A 21,774-nucleotide genomic window follows, 5' to 3' on the forward strand; every position below is an offset into this window, starting at 1 on the left:
TATGCAGTTTGAACCCTGGTAGCAGAGTTTTTCTGCTTTCTTCTCTCACATTTTTACTATCCTAGTGTTGTGTGCTTGTTGTGCTGTCATGAGCTGTCCGTCCATAAGCAGGAAAAAGGGTCATTGTGTAATTTGGAGTTTTGATTGTGAAAAATTAGTCATTATGACAAATCTGTGAAACACAGATGATACAGCTACTAATAAAATTTGATCTTAAGAAATTATTTGTCACCAGGAAGAGCTTCCTCTATGACATTCAGTGCTTCTAAAGCCAGTTGGGGGAGGGGGCGGCAGTGGTGTGTTCCTGTTGGGGCTGGGGCTGTTAGCTTGCTACAGTAGCAGTAAGCTGCCTGGCCTGTCTTGGGAGTGAAGCCTCTGCCTTCTTTTAAGTTTCTTGGTAAGTCATGTTGGTCACGTGGTTCCAAAGAGCTTCTATGAATGTATGTGATTGCTCCAAACATGAGAGGTCTTCACTGCTTTTCTGACTCCCTCCGCCTGCTGGGAGGGGGCATTACTAACTGCTGTCTCAATTGATGGGTCAGAGTTGTATCTGGGAAAGAGGCAGGCCTGGAGCAGTCTGGGTAGTGCCATATTACACAGGCTGACGAATGCACACAGCAAAGCCAACATGTTTTTCCTTTTCTTTCTCTGCCGCTCCTTCTGAGTTGCTCAAGGCCAGTATCCTTTGCCTGGAACAGGTGACTCAGATGAGAGAGAGTTTGGAAAGGAAAAAAAAAAGCTGTAATTTTCTGGTTACTCATCACTCGGGGGCCAAATTCTGTTCTCTCTGCTCCCTCTTCCCGTCTTACTCCTTCATTTAGATGCCTGTCTCCTTTAACCCTCTCACCATACTTTTTTTAAAAGAAAGATTTACTATTTAGAAAGTGTTGTAGACAAAGGGGAAAGAGTTTTCCCATCCACTGGTTCACTTCCCCACCCAGATGGCTGCAGTGGCCAGCCTGGGTCAGGTGAAAGCCAGGAGTTTCATCTGGGTGCAGGGGCTCAGGTGCTTGGGCCATGTTGCTTTTCCCAGTCCACCCACAGGGAGCTGAATTGGAGACCGGGCTACCGCACTTACATGGAATACTGGCCATGCAGGTGGTGGCTTCATGTGCTGTACTACAATGTTGCCCCTCATCACACTTTTAAGTTTTTTGGGAGTGGATGAGAATGAAAAAAAGAATGCTTTGCACTCGTATTTACTGATGCCCTGTTCTGACAGGCTCTGAAAATGCTATTTTGAGGTTTGCAAAGGCAGTCTAGGAAGCCAACCGTGCAGGGCTCATAGGTAGCAAACCGTGCTTGAGCTCAGCTTGAACAGTGGCTCATGCTATGTCCACTGCTTCCTCATCCATTTGATAAGTGGATGGGCCAAAGAGGCCCCATTTACTCGTCTTGATCACTAAGATAAACTCCTTGGTAAAGGGTAGGGCACTGCAGATAGTAAGGATCTTTTTCCTCAGGACAACAGAACAAAAAAGCAAATAAGGACCCCTTTTTAATGCATTGAAGTAAAGAAATTAGGAAAGTAGTTTGTGGACAGACATTGACATTCTTAAATATGATTATTTAAGAGGTGGAGGTAGAGCCAGCTGCCATCTGTTGGCATGCTTCCCACATGCCTGCAGGGTCCAGGGATGAAGCTGGGAGCTGGGAACTCCCTTGGGGCCTTCCACACGGCAGGCGCCCAGTGAACTGGAGCTGTCACTTGCTGTCTCCCGAGGTTTGGCTATCAGGAAGCCAGGATTGGGGGCTGGAGCCATGGATTGAACCCAGGTACTCCTTATTCATGTATTTGTAAAGGCATAGTTGCAAAGAGGGGGGGTGACCTTATCTTTGTTGATTCTTTCCAAATGGCTGCCACACCTGTACTTGATCTGGTGCATTAGCAGGAAGCTGGGTCAGAAGAGGAGTAGTGGGGACTTGAACTTGCTCTCCATTACGTGATAGATCATGAACTGTAGCTTCACCCATCGTGGCGCAGTGCAGGCTCCAGTGGTCTGTTTCTTGGACACGTTGAATTTGTGCTCTTGCACTGAGGAGTGGACTCCTTGCAGCTTCTAAGAACCCTGCTACTGTCTTCTGTACTTTGCATCCTTGGGCCTGTGTAGTTTAAGGGAAGTACAGTGCTGGAAAGATTGTTGCCCTGGCTGCTCTCACCTTGGTGGTGACCTTGGAAAAACACCAAAACCAACTCATGTCTTTCGCTGCAAATTACGGCTGAATGCGTTGGTGCCTATTTCATAGGGCAGTTGGGAGAAGTGACACGGATGGTGCAGTAAGTGCAGCCTGCCGTCGTTGGTGCCTGTGCTAGCCGTTGGCTCTATGCTTTTTACTGTGGTTTTTCCTTAGCATGCTTGTGTTCCGCTATCCCGTGGTTCCTGGAGGGCCGACTCCATGGCTTCACACGGGGCAGGGAGTAGAGCCTCTGGTCGTCGGGACTGCAGCAGGCACAGTGCTTTCCTTGCTTGATGCAGTTGATGTTCACCGAATCGCCACACATGCTAAATGAGCATGCTAGTTCCCTGAGGCTGCTTCTGTTGCCTGCAGGTCACAACCTGGGTGACCCTAAAGCCAAACATTTATCATGAGGTTTTATATAGTCACATGTGGAAGAGAAATGCTTATCTTGTATAGGAACAGTGAATTTTTCCTGAAAGTATTAGTAAAAAGTAATTTAAAAATTGCAAGGCAGAACATTACCTCTTCAAGAGTAGTAGAAATGATGGAAATGATGTTCTTTTTTTTTTTTAAAGAATTATTTATTATTGAAAATGCGGATTTATAGAGAAGGAGAGAAAGATCTGTCTGCTAGTCACTCCCCAAATGGCTACAAGGCCTGGGAACTGTGCCAGTTGAAGTCAGGAGCCTATAACTTCTTCTGAGGGGTTTTTTAAAAATTCTGTTTTTATTGCAAAGTCAGATATACAAGCGGAGGAGAGACAGAAAGGAAGATCTTCCGTCCAATTGTTCACTCCCAAAGTGACTGCAATGGCTGGTGCTGCACTGATCAGAGAAGCCAGGAGCCAGGAACTTCCTCCACATCTCCCACATGGGTGCAGGGTCCCAAGGCTTTGGGCCGTCCTCAACTGCTTTCCTAGGCCACAAGCAGGGAGCTGAATGGGAAATGGGGCTACTGGGATTAGAACCAGCACACATATAGGATCCCAGAGCATTCAAGGCGAGGACTTTAGCCGTAGGCCACCGTGCTGGGCTGTAGGGGACCAGGAATCTGGGCCATCTTCACCTGCTTTCATGAACATCAGCAGGGAGCTGAAGCAGAAGCAGACCAGCTGGGATGTGAACCAGTGTACAAGTATTTGCTGGCACTGTAGGCAGAAGTTTAACTTACTATGCATAGCTCCATTCTAGTTTCTTTTTAAAATCGCTTTTTTTTTTTTTTTTTTTGCGAGGTACAAATTTGTTTATGCTGGTTCACTTCCCAGATGTCTATGGACGGGGCCAGGATGGGGCGGAGCAGAAGCTGGAAGCCTGTAACCCATGTGGGTGGCGAGAACCTGATAGCTTGAGCTGTCACCAGTGTCTCCCAGGGTCTGTATCAATAGGAAGCTGTATTCAGGAGCCAGAAGCAGAGCCAGGACTCTGATGGCACGCAGTGACCTAACCAGCAAGCTAAATGCCTCTTGTACTCTTGTTTCTTAAGAGTACTTATTTAAATGTTCTGGAAATTACCAATTAAATTTTCTGTCTGAACAGTCAATGTCTTATTGAATGAGAGCTTATTATATAATTTACTGTTGGGCCTGAAGCAATAACGTAGTAGCTAAATCCTTGTCTTGTATCCACCAGGATTCCATATGGGCACTGGTTCCCCTATGGCCTGGCTGCTCCACTTCCCATTCAGCTCCCTGTTTGTGGTCTGGGGAAGCAGTTGGAGATGGCCTAAAGCCTTGGAATCCTGCACCCACTTGGGAGACCTGGAAGAAGCTCCAGGGTCCTGGCTTTGGGTCGGCTTAGCTCTGGCTGTTGCAGCCACCTGAGAGTGAACCAGTGGTTGGAAGATCTTTCTCTGTCTCTGCTTCTCTCTGTAGATTTACCTTTCCAATAAAATAAATAAAAATTTCTGTTAAAAGCTGTTGACTAAATAAAGGTCAAAAATCAAGGAAACAAAAACAAGCCCTATTCTGAAGTCATGTTTCTGTTACAACTAACAATAGAAGAGTTTCCAATAAATTTGTTAACTAAAGCACAGACATGAATTTAGAATGCACTCAAACTTCTTAGTTACCTGCTTATGTAGCTGACTTAAGTTTTTTTAAATAAAGTTTTTTTTTTTTCTATTTGAAAGACAAACAAATATATCTTCCATCTGCTAGTTTGTTTCCCAGGTATTTGTGGTAGAAAGGGTTGGACCAGTTCAAAACCAGGAAGCAGGAATGCCATCCACGTCTCCCCTGTTTGGATCCACGTAGGAGCCATCACCTGCTGCCACTCCTGGGTGCTTGCTCGCAGCGAGAGTCAGGGGTTGACTCTGACATGGGCACATGGAGACGGCATGCTGACATCTCATGCCATCCCCTAACTGCGAGGCCACAGGTCTTCCCCTTCAGCCAGTTTTATCTGAGCAGCTGTCTGGAGATATACAGAGGAACCCTCCCTGTGCTGTTGGGAGTGTCCCGGGTCCTTACCCCCAACATGCTTTAGGAGGAAAGGAAAGCTAAGGAAGGGCTGGTGTGAACCTTGGAGTGTGAAGTATAGGTTGCAGGCCCTGGGAATGCTGCCTGTGTGCGGGAAGGAGCCTCTCCGTTGGTGGCTTACTTTGCTTCTGGGGTGACTTAGGGCCTGTAATTTTTTTTCTCACTGACCGTCATAGCCATCATAACTTAAAGCCTGTGTTGCATTGTGCTGCTTATTTGTTAGAGTTAGTGTTCTGCATAAACAAGGCCATTGACTGCAGCATCAGCCGTGCTCTTTGACCTTCGTGTTTGCAGTGACTATTCTTTTCAAAAGTTTGCTGAGAAGAAAACATAGAGATGTTGACTTTCAAATTGGAAAAGAAATACTTCTCACCATGCACTGTCTTCATCAACAAAGCTCTTCCCTTGCTCATTTTGAAAAAAAAAAAAAGCTTTATTTTTAGAGTAAGGGAAGGAAACTGGTCTGTTCTGAAACCTTGTTAGGTTTTGTGGAAGTGTAAAGCTCTCTCAGGTCCTCCTGTTCTATAGCTGGAAACAGCAGTTGCAATTAGAGTCAACATTTGAGTGTGGCTAGATCTTGCTCAGGTTTAATAGCCTGGCCGGTGTTCCCACTGCTGGTGGAGGAGAGGCCGAGGTCTCTGGAGCATGTCTAGCTCACCTAAGGCATAAAAACCAAATAGGAAGTAGGTCTGAGAATCCAACTCAACTTGGTGATGCTTTAGGACTCTTCTAAGCAATGTTTTGTAGATTCTCCTTCATAGATACTGTCCCTTAAGGATATCCCAGACTAGCTTGCCAGCTTGTTAAAACAAGGGCTTTCCCCTCTACTACCACACACTTAATTTCAGAATTTTAATGTCTAATGTAAATGTTGATGCTCTCTAAACAAAAATTCTTTGGCATTTTCAGTTTTTCTGAGTGTGGGAAGTTTTCAAGACTAGAAAGTTTGAGAGCTGCTGACCTAGTGGTTAAGGGTGCAGACTTTGGGGTTCCCAGGGCATGGATTTGAGTCTTTGTTCTAGAGTTTACTAGTTATGGGGCCTTCCGATTCTCAGACTGTTATTTGGAGAATGGGGTTATCAGTAGTGACTAATAGGATGGTGGGGATTGGATAGAACATGCTAAGTGTTTCTCTTAGGGTTGGGCATCTATTGTGGTGATTGCTGCTGCGTGACTATTGGTCTGCCAGTCTTTGAGGCAGACAGGTCAACAGCCTGATGAAACTGTGTGTGTATGTGTGTGTGTTAAAGATCTGTTTATTTGAAAGGTAATGTGCACATGGGTAAGGGGAGGAAGAGTGTGGGGGAAGAGCGATTGAATGAATGATTGGACGAATCTTTCATCCACTTCTTTCCTTCCTAAATGGCCACAATGGCCAACAACCAGGAGATGCTTCTAGGTGTCCCACGTGGGAACAGGGAACCAAGGACTTGGGCCATTTTCCACTGCTGTCCCAGACGGTCAGCAGGGGCTGGATAGGGAATGGAACTACTTGGGCTCAAACCAGTGCACATGTTGTACACCAACACTGCACGTGTTACCGTGCTGTGCCGCAGTGCCTCAGGAGTGTTTACAGTTAGTGTAGTGAGGGCTCTCAAGGATGGGCATGCTGTTTGTATTGCACTTTGGCTAGGAAGAAGTTGTTACCAAAGCGGAGGAGTGGGGTACTGCTCCAGGACCTGGCATGGCTCAGCTGGCCTGTCGGCAGGGCAGGGGGGGTCGTTAAGGACCCTTCAGAGTCCTGGGTTTCCGGGGTAGACTCACTTTCAGGCTAGAGGAAGAATGTGGCCCAGTGGGGAGTCAGCCCTGGCTTCTGCTCACCTGAGATTTCTCTTGGAGGTGGGTGTTGGCAGCCCGACCTGAGTCGGCAGCAGGGCTCTGGACTGAGAGACTGGGGATGAGTGACCTCTTCGGGCTGGAGCCGTTTTCCGTAAGCCACGACCACGAGTGACTTCCTTTGCCCCACTCGGTGTTTGCCTTGTCTCCTGTCTCCAGCAGGTTTGTGACAGTAGGCATGCCAAAGCGAGTGACGCTGCCTCTCCTTTACAGCTAACTGAATGAGAGGAGTGAGGACCTGGGCTAGGGAGCACTCCCCCTGCGTTTCCTCTGGCCCTCCCTTGGCTGCAGGGAAGGGCCTGCTCCTGGGTGTTCAGCAGCTGGAGTGGAGAGGGTGCAGGGCCTTGTGCACTTCTTGCCTGCAGGCTTGTTTTTGTTTTGTTTTTGATATCGGGCTGGAAGGGGAGAGAGCGTGGACAAACCATTTCAGGTGCACATAAACAGGCTGCCCCAACTGTATGTGTTAACTGGAAGGAAGAAGACTAATGAATTATTAGTTTGACTCTTTGGATAGGGTAGTGAGAGCTGGCTTCACCTTTCCCCATGAATTTGTCAACGATGATTTCAAAACCTGAATAAAAAGAATCCCATTTCTTTTTCAGATTTTATATTCTAAAGTGACAGGAGATGCTTTTCATTAGATCTGACACCTACATACCCCTCTGAAAAGTTTTATGTACTTGTAGCATTTATTTATTTACCTGTGGTTTCCTCAGAATAGAAGGAGATCTGTTGACGTTCAGTGTTCTTGGCTGCCGAGAAAGCAGGGCCACGGGAGTGTTGAGGGCGTGTGAGCTGTGTGAGTCCTGTTGACACGTCTGGGAGAGCACAGCGCTGGTGTTGCTTAGTGATCCTGTTTGGCACCTGTTCTTAAGGCTTACACTTGGTAAGCAGTACTTCTAACCTGGTGAATGTCCCAGAATTACAATTTCATGCACCAGAACTGCACTTCTTTTTAAATCAAGTATTTAGCAAGGCCCACCTCTGCATGACAGCCGTCCTTTGCCATACATTGTCTTGTCTGATCCCGTCTGACTCAAGCCTGTTGAGTTCCGTGAGATTTGTGTTTCACTGACAAATGTGTTACTGCATTTATTTCAATTTTGCCCTCTGCATCCCAGATACAAAACTTCATTTCTTACAGGAGAAATACACACCCCACATTTTAAACCTAGAAGCAGAGAATATTTAATAGTGAATGTAAAAAGACTATGTTTTCTTGAGGTATTTCTAGCTTCGGTTTTATTTGCTACTGTGCTTGGAACTATAAGGATGCTGAAGTTGAAGACTGGGTCTAAGAGTGGTGAGTGATGTGGCAGGCGTTGTGGCATAGTGAGTTAAACTGTGGATTGGGAAGCCTGCATCTGCTGTTGGAGTGCTTGGGATCGAATGCTTGTTCTGCTTCCTGTCCAACTTCCTGCTGCTGTGTCTGGGAGGCAACAGATGATGGCTCAGATAACTGGGCTGGCCACGTGGAAGGCCTGGATGGAGATTTGTGTTTTTGGATTTAGTACCTGGCCCCGTCCCTCGGCTTTGTGGACATTGAGGGAAGCTGAGCCAGTGGGTGGAAGGTAACTTGGTCAGTTGGTGCTGGCCTTGTCTGTCATTCTCCTGTCTCTTGTCATTCTATCTTTCAGGTGAATGAATGAATGGATGAATGAGCCTTTAAAGATTTGTCAGTGAAGTTTGTTAGAATATAAAATGACTAGAATTCTTGAACTTTAGAGTAGCACCCTTCTATGATGTGAGCAACATGTTCGTGTTCATACAAAAATGTGAACAGAAACATGAAATTAAAAAAAATAGATTTTATGTAAGGCAAAATGTTGTCTCTTCAGCATGTCATCAAACGTGTGAATTAGGTGTTTTACATGGTTGGTTTTCTAAATCCTAGGCGTGATGTATGTAGTGCAACTCACTGGGGACTTGGCATCTTCCCGGTGCGTGGATGACAACATGTGGCCAATGACACAACCAGACAGAATGGGCTTATAAAATTTGAAGTTTATTACTTAATGAAATTTAGTTAGCTTTTTTTTTTTTTTTACTACTGACTAAAATCAACATAAAGATTTGCCGAGTCTGTCATCAGGTCAATACCAAGGAGATTCTAGATCTCCTAAGTAGATGGAAGGGCCTGGGCTCTCCTCTGTGTATAGGGATGTGTGAGGAGTACTCGGCCCTGCAGCTCACTGGCAGAGCTTGGCCCACGTGTTTGTCCTTTCCTGGGCTGGACCCAATGGCTTGGCTGTCCCCAACTACTTTACCAGGCCAGACTCAGGGAACTGGATAGGAAGTGAAACAGCCGGGACACGAACCAGCGCCCACATGGGTTGCTGGTGCTTGAAGATGGAGGAGTAGTCCGTTGAGACACAGCACCGGCCCCAGCTTCATTTTATGGTGTTTCGCTGGGTGGGTATGAAATCGAGACTTGCGTACAGATGGAATGGCGATGCTGGGAACTACTGGACAATGTTCTGCCTGTGTTCTTTTGGTTTGCATTCTTTTTCAAAGGGAAAGCATTTATTGTGTGGGAGGATATGTAGTTTTAGATGAACTCATGGCAGATTTTCTTGAATAAGAATTTTTTAAAATAAGCATTTTAATACAGTGAACATACCAAGAAATGCACAGAAACATAGATGATGTTTTAAAATTATCTGGTCATATAATTGAATTATAACTAAGAATGAAGTGTTACTAGTACCTCAAGAGTCTGTGTCTTTTTCTATGTGTGAAAGAGTATATTGTCATTTACAGTATACTCTAGTCAGCAAAGCCTTATCTATTGCTATGCATGAAATGATGTAGCATCCATAGAGTTTTATACTCTGTTTTTATTTGTGGATGTTTTAATGTAAACATTGTCTTTTTTTGGCCTTGGTTATTTTACTTGACATAAACAACCTCCAGTTGCATCCATTTTGTTGCAAAGGTCAAGATGTCATTCTTTTATGTCTTGAATAATATTCCATTGTCTATCTGTATTATAATTTTTTTCTGGTATCAGTTGGATCTCTAGGTTGATTGCATTTTTTTTAAGAGTTATTAATTTAGGGCTCAGCATGGTAGCCTAATGGCTTAAGTCCTTGCCTTGCTTGCCCGGGATCCCATATGGGCGTTGGTTCCTGTCCCAGCTGGTTGCTCCAATTCCTTTCCAGCTCCCTGTTTGTGGCCTGGGAAAACAGTAAAAGATGGCCCAAAGCCTTGGGACCCTGCACTCATGTGGGAGACCCAGAAGAAGCTCTGGGCTCCTGCCTTCGGATCAGCTCAATGCCAGCTGTTGCAGCCATTTGGGGAGTGAATGAACCAGCAGATGGAAGATGTTTCTCTGTCTCTGCTCTCTCTGTATCTGTCTAACCAAAATAAATAAATCTTAAGAAAGTAGTTTATTTGAAGAAGAGCAATTGGGAGGGAGAGGGAGAGAGAGAGAACCAGAGAGATCTTTCACCTCCTGGTTTGCCCCCACAGCAGCGGCTGAAGCTGGGCTGTCCTGGCACCAGGAGTCGGAAACTTCCGTGTGGGTTCATGGGCCCAAGTGCTTGGGCCATCTTCCCAAGCACATTAGCAGGGAGTTGGATCAGAAGTGAGGCAGTTGGAGTGCTAACCAGACATACCCATATGACAATGCCCTCTAGGGTGCTGGCCCCTTGGTTGTGTTTTGTAAGTATTAGGATGCAGGTTACACTGGTTTCATTTCCTTTGGATATGTTCCCAGGTGTGAAAAGGCTACATGTAATGGTTGATCTGTTTTTAGTTTTCTAGGTAATTCCTGTGCAGTCTTCCATAATGATTGTAACCATTTATTTTGCCACTAGCAGTGTAATAGGGTATCTTTTTCTCCACATTGGCACCAACACTTGCCATTTTTTGATTTTTGGATGATAGCTATTCTAATTTAGGATATGGTGATGCCTCATTGTTATTTTGATTAGCATTTTTCTGGTAGCTAGTGATCCTGAACATCTTTTCATGCGTCTGTTGGCTAGTGAAAATGAGAGTTTGTATCAGGACCCAGCACAAAGGCTCTGTTGGCTGGTCTTCCCTTTGCAAGCAGCAGGATCCCATATGGGTGCCTGTTTGTGTCCTGGCTGCTCCACTTCCCATCCAGCTCCCTGCTTGTGGCCTGGGAAAGCAGAGGAGAGGCCAAAGCCGTGGCATCCTGCACTCATGTGGGAGACCCAGAGGAGGCTGCAGGCTCCTGGGTTTGGTTTGGCTCAGCTCTTGCTGTTGTGGCCATTTGGGGAATGAGTCTTCGGATGGAAGATCTGTTTCACCTTTTTTGTAATTGTAAAGAAATAACATTTAATCTTTATAAGTTTGTATTAAATGATGGAAATAAACTATCCTGTTCTCTGCAATATCATTTTCATCCCTTTTCCCAAATACTACCTCCTAAGTGGCCTGTTTGCCCTGTAGTGGTTTCCCACATGTACTGCCGAGTAAGTTTTCTGTTTCTGACTGTAGGTGAAAAAAACAAACATAAAATCCATAACTTCTGATTGTGAACTCTAAATTTCTACTGTATTATGTATGTGTCTTTGGGCCATGAGTTTTGAGGGTTTTCTCACTGTATATGTAACTCTGATGTGTCTAAGTTCGAAATACTTCATGTGGGCACTTGCATGCAAACACACTCACACACACACACACACACACACACACACACACAGAGCCTTTTAGAACATTGGATCTGAAGGTGCCGACCAGTTACAAGCTGGCTTGTCTACAGCCAGCCGTTACAACCACCAGGTGTCCACTGCGTGTTAATAGTTTGTTTCAAATTTCCCAGCTGGTTGTGGGCTGCTAACTAGATCTATGTATCCAGTGACTTGGAAAATGGAATCTTGGAGTAAAACCCTGTGTGACCTTGCTTGCCCTTTCTCTTCCTTTCACATGGACCCTCCTCAGTTGCTTGCTTAGATCGCCCGCTTTCCAGGGTGTCAGGTCAGGTGTGCCTGCTACTCTGTGCTTAGACCCGATGAATTGAAATCCTGTTTTCGTGTCTTCTTTGGTCCATATTTAAAAAAATGTAACTGTGTGCTGTCATTTTCAGTTAGTATATTGCATAAATTCATTTTATATTAAAGGGCATTTGCTGTGAAATTTTAGTCTTTCGTATTTTCTAAGTTATGCTAATATAAAATATATTCAAGAGCATGTGGAATATTTGTCACTGCGTGGTGACAGTCAGGGAGCTTATTTCTACATCATGTCCTCAGAATTTTAATTTTGTGGTGTTACTTGCTGTAGCATCAGACCTTGCTATAAAAATGCTGTCTTTAGGATTTTGTCCACTTTTGCATTATGCCTTCAACTGTAAATTTTTAATGAAGGGAAATTTAGTTTTAATCTCACATCAAGAAAATTTCATCTCACTCCTGAGGAAAGTACATTCTTCTGGGAAATTTTGTTTTAGGCTAAATATTATGTCCCCAATCGTTTCTTTAATAAATTCATCCATTCCTCTTACCCCCTGCTCTCACCAAGGTTTTGTGAAACCTGAGGTTTCTAGTCTAGAATGCATTGCTGCTAAAATTAGAATATCTGGAAGCCCAGGCTTTATGAAAGGGCTGTCAGCAGCCATGTTAGATAAGCAAATTACTTTGTCCTGTGTCCCTGCCCTTTCTCTTAGGTTTGTGTTGGGGTTGCTCTTTATCCTTGTTCAGGAATGCTGTGTAGTTCTTTTGAGTCTGAAAAGGAGAGAGTGATGAAGTTGGTGGCTTAGCAGGGGTAGGCAGTTCAAGGTGTAGTAATTAAAGACTTTGGAGAGTAGATATCCCCACCTTCTAATTAGAGAAGGTGTGAACTACAGGTGACTGTAAATTGGAACGATTCAGTTGGAACAGAAGACTGGGTACCATGATCCAGCAGGTTCATCCTTTCTTGGTTCCTGAGAGCTTTCTTGCCCTTCAAGCGGACAACATTGGAACTCCCAGATTCCACTTAAATACCGATTGTGCCTGTGTTGGCGCCCAGAAGTGGACTTGGATGACCTTTGCCGCGGCCTTGACAGTGACTGGGGATACCAAGGAGGTGGACTGCTTGTTTTTGGGATTCTAGTGAAGAAATGTTTTGGAGGTGCTTGAGAAAACTAGACATGACGTCATTAAAGCCAAGGGTAGAGTTCCTTCCTACAAATAGCAGAAGGACTTTTAATGTCTTCCGCACATTACGAGTTGAGACATTATAGCCACAACCTGTGTCTGGTGTAAAAAGGAAATGCTGTAGGGAAGTCCTGTGCACGAGGCCAGGGTGCCATAGGGCCTCTGTTTCATGTTGCACTGTTCCATTTCCTGTGGAGCTTCCTGCTGACGGCCTGGGGAAGGCAGTGAAGATGGCCCAGGCCTGTTCACATGGGAGACTCGGGTGAAGCCCCTGGCTCCTGACTTGGCACTGGCCTGGCTCAGCGCTAGTTGTTGGTTTTTCTTAGGAAGTTGGGGGACTCTGTATGTAAATACTGTATCTTACTTTTATACTTTGAAGAAGTTTTCTAAGTTAAACTGTTCAAAGCAGGGAAGTGCTCTTAAATAGGTTTCCATTGGTACACCTTAAAAAATGTGTGTGGGTGTGTTTGTGTGTATGTGGGGATGATAAATGCTTCTAGTATTTGCTCTTTAAAATAGCTTCTACTGTTCTGCTTTGGGATGAACTCTAGACTCACGGAAAAACTTACATTTGTTTGCTGAGTCTGTTTTCTCATGTCTTGATTCAGAACTTGGAATACAGCAGAGACTGCTTTTATGAATAAGGAATGCAGAGTTTTCCAGGGGCGGCAAGCTCGGCTCACAGCAGGGGGTTGTCAGAGTTAGATACCTGGATGACCTCATTTTGTGTTGTAAGGCTCCCACCCTTTTATCTTTTTGTTTTGAGCTTGGAGCGGCCTCAATCCCTGTTAGGAGGGAGGTGGCCTTTCCTGTTCTGTTGGTGGCTGTACCGCTTCCTCCTCCCTCTTGATGTGTTGGAAAGTATGATGGGGTTTTAGTGACACAGCATTTCAGTTATGAATGAGCATTTCTGTAAAGAAATCAGTGTTGCGAGGTTGTTCATTTGCACATCTTTATCATGTGAAGGAGCATCAAGTCAACTAAAAAGGGAGAGAAAAGTGGGTAGGCCTCCAGTAGGCCATGGAGGCTAGCCACCCGAGTGCTGGCGCTCTTCCTTCTGTCACTTTGACGCAGTGGGAAGGCAGAATGCTGAGACCAGAGACTGCTGCTTCCTGAAAGAAAGCTGTTGGCTAACTCGGGTTAGCTGTTGGCTAACTCGGGTTAGCTGTTGGCTAGAGACTAAAATATCTCCTATGTGAAGCTGAGCCCAGACAAAAGGCCAGTGTGGTCGATTCCTGCAGGTCCCCCTTTTTTCATTCAGTAGTTGTTTTATTGAGTACTTACAGAGCGCTGGGAACTCATTGGCTCCAAGTACCCAGATGCCAGGAAGCAAGTGGCCTCCCCTGCCCTCATGGAGCAGGAGGGGCTGTTAGGAGGTAGAAACTCGGAATCTGGCTTTAATTTAAAGATGAATGAGTTGGACAAAGCTTGCCCACAAGATAGAACTGAGGGGGAGCACCCAGAGGCTGTGAGTGGGTGTGCGCGGTCTCAGCTGGGGGCTTGGTCATGCAGGTGTCTGGAATTTCTGTGTAAGCTGCTATCAAAGCACGGATGTTTCTAGGATTCTCAAGATGGCCTAGCCCTGATTTTACCTTTTGAGGGTTAGTGTTTAGGTGGTGGGCAACTTTCGTAGGCTTTTTGTTTGCTTTGAAGTTGCATAGCTTGTGGGGGGAAAAAAAATGTACAGCTTTGAGGGTCATTCTAGCTAGAGCAAATTGTGGCAAAGTCCTAAAAGTTAAGCAACCTGGGGGAAGGAGTTGTCTGGCTGCAGATAGGTCTCTGAAGTGTGAGGACAGGGGGCACCAGGCAGGGCAGCCCACACAGGGTGTCCGCAGCCAAGGTGTCTAGTCTCAGGGGAATGAGCCCCACAAAAGTTGGAAACACCAACCTGTGTGTTTCTAACAGCTGGTGGGGGTGAAGGCACTGCAGGTGTGTACAGGGACCCACCAAAGCACCCGGTACCTGGCTGCAGGGTACCTGCTCTGTCGGCAGTAGTGGGTCCTGGTTGTATTATGTCTTCTTCATTGTGAGACTTAGGCTTTGAACCTGTGCTATTTCAAGCAGTTTTGTGAGAAATAAGCCATGGTTTGGAGTGTGGATTGGAATGCTGTTTGTCAGTCTTGTGTGGACTGCCCGAGACGTCCTTCAGACTCTGGTCTTCTGACTCTTGTTCTGAACACCAGCTTACTGCCCTGGTACTCGTGTGTTACCTGTGATGAGCTCCTTGCAGTTATGTGCCTTCTTGGGAAAAGGTGGGCAGCAACAAATTAGGCAAGGCCTGTCTCCTTATCAGTGTCTTTACTTTTTAAAGAATATTTTTAAGTGTTTTGTCTTGCATGACATCCTTAAAATGGGTTGAGAAGCTGGATGAAACTTAGGGTGTGAGTGGACAGAGGAGAGAGAAGAGTGAGGGAAGAGAAGGAATTTAAACTGCGTTACAGTGTCTCCTGTATTTTGTACACTGAGCTTTATAGCTTTCATTGGGCTTTCACTGGTCGCCTGGTCTGTGCCACATTCATTTACATAGTGGGCTGTTTCCCTTTTTCACTGTATTTGCCTCAGTTTGGTCTCAGAGGAGCCAGCTCAGGACTCGGCTGGAGGTGGGGGAAGGAGTCAGCTGTCACCGCTGTTCCCCTCTCTGTTGTCTCCTCAGAGGGTGGGTGGCTTCAGTGAGAGCCGGAAGGGTTCCTGAGGGTGTTGAACAGTGCTTTCCAAAGTTACATGCTTCCCATTCCCTGTTTGCTTCCAGTGTTGTCATGGATTAAAACTGATTTGATACGGACACCGACAGCTTTATGACATTGCAGATGAAGCCACCCAAAGGTGTTGAACTTCCTTTGAATGAAAGGTTCCCTGACAGTGTAATAGCACAGGAATCAGTCTTGGTCACAGTTTTAGGTTTCTCCGGTTGTGTCTCTTATTGAGCAATTTGTTCCTCAGTGATTCATGTTCTTATCTGGAAGCTTGCATTATCTCATTAATTCGACTGTGTGGTGGTTCGTTCTTGGCTCAGGAGAAAATGCCACTCCCCATGTCAACCTGCATTTTCTCATGTCCTTGTTTACTTAACAGCCAGCCTGTCTGGTTCATCTGATCATCGTTGACCAGTTAGTGTTAGGAAGTTCCTGGTAAAGGAAGAGGGGAAGATAGAAGGTGGTAGGGATGGTACACGGAGCCAGACACCATGTTGGTGGACGTGAGGATTAATCGGAGTTACCAACATGTTCTCTGAGCTCAAGTGAAAACTGCCAGCTTAGCGAGGTTAACTCGCCTGTCTGTGGTCGTGTACCTTACAGGAGCTGAGTCAGCTTTAAGCTCATTGTGTTCAACTGCACCAGGGATTTCACCAGCCTTGTCGTTATCGCTGCTGACCACTGTTCTAGGTCTGCTTATAAAACCATTTCGGGCTCAGGAGACCCATTCTCTTTTTCTGCTGGTGCCAGGCTCCAACTGCAGAGAGCATTGGCAGCCTTACCCAGATACAATCATGGCCTTTGAGAACTAAAGCAGACCGTAGAACAATGCCAGCTCTGTGCTTTTTGCAGAGTAGATGATGATAATAACAATAGCTAGCATTTACTGTGCGTTTTATACATGCCAGGCGTTGCACAGTGTGTTTATGTACATGTTATCTCATTTAATTCTTTGTACTATAAAGCAGGCACTGTTTCTAGCTCCACTTTATAGATGATAAAATTGAGGCCTGAGTGAAAGTGTGCAGTTTGAGACTCTACATTGTGCTGGTGGCAGAGCGGAGTTGACATCTTGCAAGCTTAAAGGCCTGTCCAAAGTTGCCTTTGATTAAAGTGTTCAGGCACTGTTCCCCCCCCCCCCCTTACTTTCTCAGGATTTTTTAAAGAAAACCTGTGTTTGAAATGAAGGTTTTGAAGTGTGCATTTGGCATTTTGAACATACGTGTTCCCAGTGTGGTGTTTGCAGGGGACTGTGGAGGAAGTTCCCGTAAGTCTCCACAGGAGGGTGGATGACCTGGCATTCCAGCGTCTCATCTGGCTCTCATTTGTGCAGTACGGTTCTGACAGGTATGTGATGTTAACCTGTGAAAACATGTCAAGCCTATGGTTCAGAAGAACATCTGTTTTTTTTTTTAAAGAACATTTTTGTGTTTTAAGTAACATTTAGTATGGAAATCGCCAGCACACCCAAGAATTTTGGTGATTTTATTGGTTAGCCTGTTTTGATATGAGTGGTCCTTCAGATGGGACCCTCCTTCCTGTTGCCTGGAGCCTTGCAGCATCCAGCTAGCATGTCCCGCACCTGGATTCTGTGTTGAGTTTAGCCGGCAGCCGCCAGATCTTGCCTGTTTCTGGAGTGAGGATGAGTGACCAGTCAAGAGGGAATCAGTTAACCCATCCATCTCTTTCTCTCAAGATTTTTTTCTTATTTTGAAAAGCAAAATGGCATGCTTGTCTTCCATTGAATGGCTCATTCTCCACATGACCACAGCAGTGGGGGCTGGTCCAGGCTGAATCCAGGAACCCAGAGCTTCATCTGTTGTTTCTGGTAAGAGGGCCCAAGTATTTGAGCCATCATCCACTGCTTTCTTAGGTGTGTAAACAGGGAGCTGGTTTGCAAGCAGAGCACCAGACACATGAACCAGCTGGTCTTTTTTTTTTTTTTTTTTAAGGAATTTAAAAGATGAACAAAGAATGATGTTACTTTTGAATTTTTAAGGTAGATATTAGTCTAACAGTGCTCCTGCTGTTTGTGTGAATGGGAAATGCTTTCAAGTGCAGAGAGAAACTGCAAGAACTCTTAGCGGAAAATGCGTTTTAATGTCTTCGCATTACTGATCAGATACGGGAGCTGGTTGCCGCCAGTCTGTGGGGAGTCACTTTCCAAGTATGGGTTGTGAGATCATTGCCTTTCTTCACAGTGTGTTGGATGTCTTGAGTGGTGGACTGAGCAGAGTGAATTAAAGCAATACTGTGAGAAAACATGTGATGGCATGTTGACCTGTACAAGGAGTAGCCTGGTGTTGGAGAATAAAAACTGTTTCTGTTTATAGGTTGTTAGGAGGACAAGTTGTGGAGCTGGAGTGGAGGGAGTGTGAGCATGAGTGTCATTAACAATAACAGTAACTATGTTAACAATAACTAGAAGCACAGACTCCCACTGAGTTGTGAGCTAGCTGTCTGAACGGCAAGGTTAACACTGTGGTTTGGCCCTGCACTGCCTGGACACTGGAAGCCATCACTGGGGTTTGCACTGTGGCCAGGGTCTGTAGACTGCCTGAAGAAGGGGACTTGAGGATGTGTGGGAGTAGGGGCCCACCACGGGGGAGTTTTATAGGTGTGGAGTAACTTCAGGAGGCCCCAAGGACCAAGCCACTGTGCTTGCTGATGAGGAATGATTGTGAGGGCTTCCAGGGACCGGGCCAATACAGTGACTGAGATGGAATGATTTAAAAAGTGGAAACTAGAGGGTTTCTTCTGCCCACTTGGAGACCTGGGCAGGGCAGCATCTTTAGCTGCCTTCCGCACATGGGAAAGCAAGTGTGCAGTGTGGTGGGTTGGGACTGCTGGGGAAGGGGGTGAACTGTGCAGGGCTGGGCTGTGACACCAGCCAGCTCACGAGAGAGAAGCAGGTCTGGGGGATCTGTGGGACTGCAGTACCTGTCAGTTGGTGTGAGAGCTAGGAGTGATATGGTAATGGTGATAAACCAAGCCAGGGATCACAGTGGAACTGACTGACACTCAAGGGAGCTTGATTTGGGAACAGGCTGAGCTGGCTCAGGCTATAGCACCTGCTGGCACACCTGGGAAGCAGAAGTGGGCTGGGCTGGTCCACAGTATCTGCCAGCACATACGGAAGTTGGAAATGGGGGCGGACTATGCCAGGTTGGGGCCTAACACCCACCAACACATGTGAGATCTCAGGTTGGGAATGGGTCTTAACAGGGGAGCTTGGGGAACTCCCCTACTATGCCACTGTTGTTGGTGAGCATGACTGCTGGAGTGGGCCAGGGAGTGGGCCTGAAAGTGGGCCTGGGAGTGGGCCAGGCCAGGCAAGGCTACAGCAGTAGTCGGCATGTGTGTGGGCTGGATCTGGGGCAGGCTGGGCTGGGCTGCAGCACCTACTAGCAAGAGCTGGGACTAGGGTTGGGCCAGACCAGAATAGGTTAAAGCACCCACGGGTGTATGCAAGATCCAGGCCTGGGAGCAGACTTCGAGGGGGAACTGGGTACTCTCCTGCTGGGCTCCGGTTCCTACTTGTGAGCTTGAGTGCTGGTGGTGGGGGTTGAACTGGACTGAAAGGGTTGCAGTACCCCTTGGCATGCATGTGGGCTGGCACAGATCAGACTGGTTAGGTCTTGGAACCTGCTGAGGCATGTGAGAACCAGAGTGGGTGCAGGACAGGCAGAGGTAGGCCACAGCACCCATGGGTGTGTACCGGAGCCGGGTGGGATGCAGGCTACAGCATATGTCAGCACACGAAGAAACTGGGGCGGGGGTGATTTTGAGTTGCCCCATTAGGCTGTGGCACCTGCTGGTGTACATGAAGATTGGGCCCTTGGTAGGCTGGGCTGGGCTGGGCTGGGCCGTGCCGTGCCATAGCACCCATTGATTCACATGAGAGATTGGGCTGGGGGTGGATCTGACCAGGCTACTTGATCTATCAGTTTGTGCATTGGCTGGTGCAGGTGATGGACTGAGCCTGACTCTGCACTGGCGGTGCACACAAGAATTGCATCTGAGATCATTCCAGGTTTGGTTTCCTAGGGGACTCCCCAACTAAATGGTTGAACTCAAACCCCAGACACAGGGAAAATCACAAGTTTTGTGAGCTTGGAGTGCCTATGTGGGGACTGGGCCTCAGTTGCTGATGCCCATGCAGTGGACAGCATGCGCAGTGTTGCATCCACTTGACTGCTCAGAGTGTTACATTTACCAGTCACAGTCACAGCAAAGTTTTATTACAGTGAGAAGTAAGGCAACTGAACGGCTGGCTGGTGGGCCGGGACCGATGTCCCTTACTGGAGTGCGGGCTCCAGACAGCACATTCACAGGGTTTCAATAGAGGCGGTTTACAACAGCTTGTAAGATGCAGGAGGAAAGGCTACACATTCCCTGCCTATCTCGGCTGGGCAGCCCCCGCCTGGCTCTTCTCCGGTCCAGTAAATAAGATAGCTGATCTCCAGCCTTGAAGCCACCTGTGAGATAACCAGACTTTGCCGGTGGAATCACATGTGGGGTAACCAGGCTTGGGCCTTGATTCACGGGGATTGAGGGCCATGGGCGCTAAAGGTCCTGAAGACTGTTAGGCCTGTGTTTCAACTCTGTACCAGATACATATGGGGGACACAATGGCCAGCTCATCTAGGCCAGCAGAGGACGTGCCTCATCAGAGGAGAGAAGACACAATTGATTGGACAGCTCTCTTGACCAAGCTTTGTAGCAGCTGTCTGGCTCTGTGCAGGCACTAAGGTGGGCCTTGACAAGATTCTCTCAACCCTGGAGCATGTTTCCTCACATTTGGGTCTCTAAGGCAGATCAGGTGACCGCCCCCCATCCCTGGGTGCTGACCTAGCCTGACGGCAACGAGTGGCCATCTGTTTCCTTTCGTCCTCCCTCCCCCATCAGAAGAGGAAGAATCGAAACTTGTGTCCCGCCCACCTTCTTCCATGCCCCTCTTTGCACCCTAATCTGAGACCGACAGGGGTATGTATTCCTGTAAGCTATGTAAACAGTGGTAAAAAAATAAAATAAAAATTCGATATGGCTAAACACATTTTTTTTTTAAGTTTATGCATGGCCCTTAGAAGAAGCTTAAGGTGAATCTGTACTGTGCAGGTTAACCTATTGAGGTAATGGTTATTTAGGTCTGACAGTTTCTTTTTTTATGTTTTCTAAAGATTTATTTAATTTTTATTGGAAAGGCAGATTTAACAGAGAAAGACTACTGGTTCATTTCCTAAGTGGCCACAATGGCTGGAGCTGAGCCTATCTGAAGCCAGGATCTTCTTTCGGGTCTCCCACATGGATGCAGGGTCCCAAGGCTTTGGGTCGTCCTCGACTGCTTTCCCAGGCTACGGACAGGGAGCTGGATGGGAAGTGGGGCAGGTGGGTTACGAACTGGTGCCCATATGGGATCCTGGTGCTGGCAAGGCAAGGATTTAGCTGCTGAGCCAACGTGCTGGGCCTCTGACAGTTTCTTGTTCTATGTTATGCTGGTTAAGGAAAGTTAATAAGAATGCTAGATTTGGGAATCAGCAATAGCTAAGAGAGTGACAGAATTTTGTCAGATCTAGTTTAAAAAATAATTCGGTTTTTCTCTCTTTAAAACCAGAGTGAAAGATTCTTATTTTGTGGGCTGAAATTCCTAACGGGTTTCTTGTGGACTCCTAGTGAAGGCGCTTTGTGTGCCCTGCAGAGTGGCCACATGACCCTGCCAGGGCTGAATGGTGCTGCAGTCTTTCGTGCTTATTTCCCACCCCAGGGCCTCTGCTGCTCTCTGCCACCCCAGGGTGAACTGTTCTGGAAGAAAAGCTTGACCCAGATGCACGTGTGGTCGCGTGGTCTGACATAATGTTGAAGGACAGAAACTTCAGATGGCGATACTTTGAGTATCATCCCTGTGTCCAACAGGTTCAAGGTTTTCGCTGTCTGTTGTCTGTCTCTCTCCTGGATTCTTTCTGTGTGTGCATGAATCCCTGCTTCCCCAGTTCTTCCTCATCTGCTGGGCACACTTCTCTATTAAACAGTGCATTTAGGCCTGCTTCTCTGTTCAATCCCCGTGTCTTTGGTGCTTTGGTTGCTGCACAGGGCACCTTTTAAAAGATTGACTTCCATTATTTGAGAGACAGAGATATTTCTTCCAGTTGGTGATTCACTCTCCATGTGGCCGCGGTTGCTGGATGGGCAGGTGGAAGCCGGTAGCGTGGCACTCCAGCTGATGGCCCGCATGGGCGTTGAGCCATCCTCCGCTGCTTCCCCAGGCATATCAGCAGGGAGCTGGCATTGCAGACAGGCGTTTAACACTCCTCTGCAGTGCCAGTCGCCCTGCAGGGCAGTTTGCTGCCTGTCTTGTCATTGATGATGTGACTTCAGTAGGTGCTTGTTAGTCTGTTTCTGTGAATACAGGGACCCCTTTGATGATTAAATTCTGTTACAAATTCTCTGATCTGGTTTCCTTTTTCCCCTGTTAATCGATCA

General features: G+C 46.6%; 1 protein-coding gene and 1 long non-coding RNA gene across 44 annotated transcripts in view; both read left to right on the plus strand.

Moving 5' to 3' along the window:
* MAP4K4 (mitogen-activated protein kinase kinase kinase kinase 4) overlaps positions 1 to 21,774 on the plus strand; it is a 156,142-nt gene that overhangs the window by 27,543 nt on the left and 106,825 nt on the right. The gene's annotated exons all lie outside the window — the stretch shown is intronic.
* On the plus strand, positions 6,070 to 7,846 carry LOC121165226. The gene is made up of 2 exons (XR_005885207.1): positions 6,070 to 6,840; positions 6,902 to 7,846. It is a non-coding gene; the product is annotated as an uncharacterized LOC121165226 (long non-coding RNA).

The sequence above is a fragment of the Ochotona curzoniae genome, unplaced genomic scaffold (assembly GCF_017591425.1).
Source record: "Ochotona curzoniae isolate NIBS_2020 unplaced genomic scaffold, NIBS_Ocur_1.0 contig_883, whole genome shotgun sequence".
Taxonomy (NCBI): domain Eukaryota; kingdom Metazoa; phylum Chordata; class Mammalia; order Lagomorpha; family Ochotonidae; genus Ochotona; species Ochotona curzoniae.